General features: G+C 44.2%; 1 pseudogene; it reads right to left on the reverse strand.

Moving 5' to 3' along the window:
• Positions 1 to 899: 899 nt before the first annotated feature.
• Positions 900 to 6420, reverse strand: LOC109305484 (annotated as a pseudogene).
• Between the last annotated feature and the right edge of the window lie 278 nt (positions 6421 to 6698).

A 6698-nucleotide genomic window follows, 5' to 3' on the forward strand; every position in this document is an offset into this window, starting at 1 on the left:
CAGACTCAGTGAGGGGTTCAGTGGATGATGGCCCTGTCAGCCTATCTGGAGACTCAATAGTGATGCTTCCTTCTGATGGTGATGGCAAAGGATTTGCATTGGTGGAAACAAGTAGGCACTTCTCCAGTGAATCCATGTCTGTCAGTGGTGGATTGGTGCTTGGATATTGCTCATGTGTAGGGTTATCAGGAGGAGAGCACCCACACAGCTAGTCCACATGACGTATCCAAACTTGTCTGTTGTCAGCCTGGACCATATATGATATGGGTCCTGTGACACTTAAAATTTTAGATTGAACCCACTGTGGACCTGTCCCATAGTTCTGAGCAAACACAGTCTCTTGTGGAACAAAAAGACATAAGGTACCAGATGTCAATGCAAAGTCCAAACTCCTTATCTTTCTGAAATTGCATGTCTCTCACAAGGTCTGGGTTAACACGGTTAAGGCATGTCTTGAGATGATGACCAATGAGAAGCTCTGGTGGGCTGGACCCTGTTATAGGGCAAGGAATTACATATTGGGCAAACAGAAATCTGGTCAGTCTGGTAGGCCAGTCTCCTACAATGATCCTTTTCAGTGCATCTTTTGTAGTCTGCACCATTCGCTCAACTTGCCCATTGGCCTGTGGCCTGCAAGGGAACAGTTTGAATGAGGTTGTGGCTGGCAAAGTCTTGGAACTCTGCTCAGGTGTATGCACTGCCATTATCAGAAACAATAGTGTCAGGCACCCCATGCATTGCAAACAGCTGACAGAGAGTTTTTACAGTGGCAGTTGATGTACGAGTTGAGACAGTAATCACTTCAAGACATGTGGAGTATGAATCAGCAATAATTAAGAAGTTCTTACCTTGAAAAAGGCCAGCAAAATCAATGTGGATGCATGACCAGGGATTCTTTGTCATTTCCCAAGGGAATACCGGTGCCTTTGGCAATTATGATGGGTTGCTTGACAAGTGCTGCTCTCCCTCACAACTCTTTCTATGTCCTTGTCTATACCTGGCCACCATACATGACTTCTAGCCAGCGCTTTCATCCTCACATTGCCTGGGTGTGCTGCATGCAGTGTTGTCAGTCTGTTTTGGCATCCTGCTTCTGGAATTATGACACAATTTCCCCACAAGAGGCAACCCTTGTGGGCAGACAACTCATGCTGATGTGATGAAAATGGCCTGAATTCCTCAGCCGATCTATCTGCAAACCAGCCCCTCCACACCCAGTTGAGGACACAGGCAAGGGTAAGGTCTTTTGAAATCATCCTTGCTATCTTATTAGCCTGAAGAGGGGCTTCTGGCATGGATTCCAACATGAGGACTTCCGTTGATGAAGGAGTAGCACAATCAGGTATTTGTAGTGGTAGGCGGCTCAATGCATCAGCATTTGCAATCGTTTTCCCAGGTTTGTACGTAAGTGCATAGTCATATGAGTTTAGCATGATGCTCCAGCATTGCATATGGGGAAACAAAATAGGAGGAGTTGTTTTTTCCATAGTAAAAATTCCAAGAAGGGGTTTGTGGCCTATTCAGATTTTGAATTTGCGGCCATAAATGTAATTGTGATTTTTTTTAACTCCTGCAATGATTGCCAATGCTTCTTTATCAGTGTGATAGTTCCTCTCAGTTGAAGTCATTGTTCTAGAGTAAACAGAAATGGGTACATCCCAATGTGTGACTGAAGACAGTGCCTACACCAAATGGTGAAGCGTCACAAGTAACGAACAGTGGCTTCCTCTCATCATAGTGAACAAAGACAGAGTCTGATGTTAGCAACTTCTTGATGCCCTGGAAGGCTTCGTTGTGCTGGCAAGTCCACTTCCACTGAGCTCCTTTATCCAATAAGCAATGAAGGGGCTCTGCTATGGTGGCTTTGTCTCTCAAGATGTCATAAAAATTGAGAAATCCTAAGAATGCTTGAAGATCCTGTCTGCATTTTGGCATAGGGGCATCATATATTGCTTTTACCTTGTCTTCAATTGGGTGAATGCCAGAAGCATCAATTTGATATCCCAGAAATTTGATACTGGAAATTACCAGTTGACATGTCTCTCTTTTTACTCTGATAACTGCTTTATTGAATCTCTGTAAAACTTCTTTGAGTCTCTGAGTGAGTTTATCTCTAGATGGCCCCATGATCAACACATCATCAAAGTATGGAACAACCCCGGGAATTCCTGCTAGCATTTTTTCCATGAACCACTGGAAAATTCCTGGTGCCACAGAAATTCCAAACTGGAGGCACTTGACATGGAACCTCCCCGATGTATAATTATTGTTTGGGCCTCAGCAGCCTTGTCACCCATTATCAATTGCTGATAGGCTTGAGCAAAGTCAAGTTTGACAAAAACCTTCCCTCCTGCAAGAACAGACAGAAGTGGTTAATTGCAGATCCTGCTTAAGTGCTTTATTAACAGTGCACTTGTAATCCCTAGAGATGCGAACACTGCCATTAGGTTTTAAAACAGGAACAATTAGTGTGGCTCAGCTTGTATGTATGAATGGCTTGAGGACCTCCTGCATGATAAGCCGATCTAATTCTGCATCAATTTTGGCCACAGTGCAAAAGGTACATTCCGAGCCTTCATAAGGATATAGAGACTATCATAGGATCCATTTGGAACATCACAGGTGGACCAGAGTAAGTTCCTAATTCCTCAAAGAATCCCTGGGGAAACTCCCTTGCAAGCCTTTCCAGACTTTCTGTGCAGAGACTATGTATGTCTTGAAGACTGATTCCCAATGGTGCGAACCAATTTCTCCCCAGAAGACATTTTTGGGAACCTTTAGTGACAATGAGGGGTAGACACTGTCTAATAGATCCATATCGGACATTTACACTGCAGCTACCCAAAGTTTCCACACTCTATCCATTGTAGTCAGGCAGGTGACACTCAGGTTTCAATAACTTGGGGAGAAGGTGCCAAAACAACTGGAAGAATGTATTTTCATCTATGAGAGATATTCCCAAACCTGAGTCCACTTTCAGTTTGCATTTTTTTTCATTTATTACTACTGTTTCAATCATCTCATAACCTTGAGTTTCAACAACACCATTTTTAATCAAACATACTTATTGTATCTCATAGTTATTGTACCTCATGTTCTGGGAAGGACTCTAATCTATGAGTGGTTTGGGAGTGAATGCATTTGCCACAGTCTTTTTGTCTTCCAGAACTGGCCTTCAAGTGGCAAACCCTCTCTATGTGGCCCTTCTTTTTACAGGCATGATACTCTGCATTCCTAAACCTGCACTCTCTTCATCTATGTTGGCTGCTAAACTCACACATGTCTGTCGATTAATTGGTTTATGTGGTGCTTTTGGTGAGAGTATAATCTGCTGAATTTTCTGGTGGTGATCTGGTTCTTGAACTTTTTGGAGTAAGTGGACATTACTGGAGAATGCCTAGTGAATTTTTCTCATGTTATAGGATGCTGCTTCAGGTGCCAAAGCTTTTTCTTGTTCAGTAGCCAAAGTCAAATTTGGATTTCTTCATCTTGAATGTCACAGATAAGTTGTGAAGCATGCCATCCAGGGGATCACCAAACTCACAAAATCTGGCAAGGCAACAGACCTCAGCCAGGTAATCTGCTATGCCTTCATTGGCCTTTTGGACCCCTTTAAAAAAATGAAATCTCTGCAGGGTAACAGATGGCCTTGGGCAAAAATGTGCCTTTATCAGGGCAATTAGTTCAGCATAAGACTTAGTGCAGGTGTGTCCAACCTTTTTGAATGTAGGGCCAGATCACAAACTTTGTATCATCCAGTGAGCCAGCGAGCTATATTCAAAGACCTCACAGGAAGTGGTATCACATCAGGAAGTGACCTTTGACACCAGTGAAATTCCAGGAAGTGACAATGGAAGGGGTCTAACCAGTTCAAAACTCTCTATATATAGCATCCACCTCTGCCACTGTTCAGGACAGGATACTGAGCTAGATGGACCATGGGGCTGACCAAGCATGGCACTTTTTATGCTCTCATGTTCAGAAGCTCTTATATTCTTTGGCTGAGCTTCTGAACTATGGCTGAGATTTGCAAAAGGGGTAGATAGGCATGTCACAAAGTTGTCATAAAAGATTTGGAGCCCCCTAAATCCCATTCATTTTAATGGGAGTTGGCCTTTTAACTCAGCTTTGAAAATCTCAGCTCAAGGTGCCAACCAAATAAGTCAAAATATATTTTGCATTTCTATGCAGTGCAACTACGTGGGGCTCTCCAAGCATTTTACAAACATGAAATGAACCTCAGGATGAGCCCAGCCAAAGCAGCAGGGGCTCAGCTGCACTTTGCCCCTATCTGCGCTGGTCAGTCCTGAGCATCGCACAGATTCACCACTTCTGCTGGCTGGTGCTGACCTGGGTGGGTCTGTCCCATCTGGAGCAGCACACAGCTGAAGCCAAATTCCCACATGATACTGGGGATGGGAGGGCCTGGCCGGGTCGGCACCGGCCAGCAGAAGCAGCAATGGAGCCGTGTGCCACTCGGGACTGATGGGCGCAGGCAGGAGGAAAATGCAGCTTAGCCCCTGCTGCTCTGGCGGGCTTGTCCTGTCCCGAGCAACACATGGCTCTGCCACCACTTCTGCTGGCCAGTGCCAACCTGGCTGGGCTCCTCCCATCCCCAGCAGCATGTGGGAATCCAGCTTCAGCTGCGTGCTGCTCCAGATGGGTCAGATGCACCCGGGTCAGCACCAACCAGCAGAGGCGGTGGCAGAGCCATGTGCTGCTCAGGACTGACCAGTGCAGGTAGGGGAAGTGCAGCTGAGACCCTGCTGCTTTGACTGGGCTCATCCTGTCCTGAGCGGCACACAGCTACTCCTCTTCCCACATGCACCGCATCAGCAACGTCAAGCTGACACGGTGCGTGTGGGAACCTTGTCCCTTCCCCAGCCCTTCACCAGCCATTAGGAAGCTGCTATGGGGCTGGGGGAGGGACAAGGGGTGGAAACAAAAGTAAAACGTGTTTACTTTCATTTCCCATCGCAGCACCATGGGCCACAGAAAATACCTTGACGGGCCATATGGCGGCCCGCGGGCCGTATGTTGGATAAGCCTGATTTAGTGTTTGGTAAGGCAGGTGCTGTGATGGAACAGACAATAGCAAATATTTTGGCACCACAGACAGTCAGGAGGACTGCACACTTCTGTGCTGGGTTTTCCACTTTGTTGGCTTCCAGGTAATAGGATAGCCTCTCTGCATAAGAGGCCCAAGACGCCAGCTGGCTCACATCAAATTCTTCTACATGCCCCAGTGTAGCCGTCTTAACTAACCTCAGCTGTAACAGAGAGAAAAGAAGAAAAAGAAAAATTACTTCTCTCTGATCACAAACACAGCCTGGTCTCAGAACGTTGTCCCACAATCTAGGGGTGTCTTCTCAGAAAAAAATCCCATCATCGTCACCAGATGAAATGTTTTGAATTCAACAACAACACTTTGGACAATCCTGTGTTGAACTAACAGTTATTTATTATTATAACTCTCTGAAATCATATCCAGGGTGGATCTTAATAACTGCATCAGTATATGTATACATATCTTATCCCTGCTCTGCCTCTGACTTCACCCCGTCCAGTCCTGTGGAGGAAGAGGAGCCAAGAAAGTCTCTGGCTCCTCATGGCAGATAAAATGGAGTCCCCAGAACTGCAAAACTGCTACAAAGCAACAGAACCTGCAGTGCTGAACATGAGGGGTTTGGTCTTAAAGGGACAGTACAAGGCACACACAATAAGACACAACATGTACACATTTGTCTGGCTCAATATATGTACCAATATGTAGTACAGTAGCATACTGGAAAAAGCAACAAAAAAAAAAATCCCAAAACCCAAAAAACCAAACCAGAAAATCCTTTCACTCTACACAAAGAGCACTGCATTATATAAAGCAAAATATAGGAGTAAAAAAGATGATATGAAGAGGGGCATAATTAACATCCTTGTAATCACTTAGCCCCTGTTGGTCTCAGAATCCCTTAGAACTGCTCACCCACATGTGAGTATGAGGGAAAGCAAGCTGGTTTAAGATGCATGCTGATTATTTGAGGCAAGTGTAAGTTAAAGTACAGAGGTGGCACATTTTAATTTACACATTCAGACTCCCTTCTTTTAGTTGCTTTTATTGATACACTTCTCTTTTCTGACTTTTCAACATAAAAATACACTTTATTAGACTCTTGAGTGCCAATTTAAGGGTAAAATGTAGAAGACTGTAAATTAGATGTTAATTAGGTGTGAATCTAAGAGCCAATTCTGGATTAAGTCAATGAAGTTGACATCAGTGGAACGGTACCAGTGTAAATGAAAGCTGAAAGTGCTCATAACTATTTCAAGTAGGCCTCAAGCCCCTGAACTCAGTGGGACCACTTTGTACCTTTCTACTATCCTTAACTAACATAACCATTTCATTACCTGGCCACCATATTTCATTGCTTGATGGAAAATCAGTACTGCATAAAAGCCAAGGTTCCTGGACTTACTATACAAATCTCTGCAGCCTCACAGACTATTGAAATAATAGGTTTATCCATGATCAGCAGAGAAAGTATATAGAATATGCCTATCATTAGTTTCAGGACAAAATGTTAATGGAGTAAGTATAGCACAACATTGCTTACTGTGCTTAAGAACCATGCTTAGAATTCTATTTCATATGGACACATTACATATTGGAGCATTTTCTTGCAGAAGTCACTGGAAAACTGAAG

This window comes from Crocodylus porosus, unplaced genomic scaffold (genome assembly GCF_001723895.1).
Source record: "Crocodylus porosus isolate Cpor-Errol unplaced genomic scaffold, CroPor_comp1, whole genome shotgun sequence".
NCBI classification, from domain to species: Eukaryota; Metazoa; Chordata; order Crocodylia; family Crocodylidae; genus Crocodylus; species Crocodylus porosus.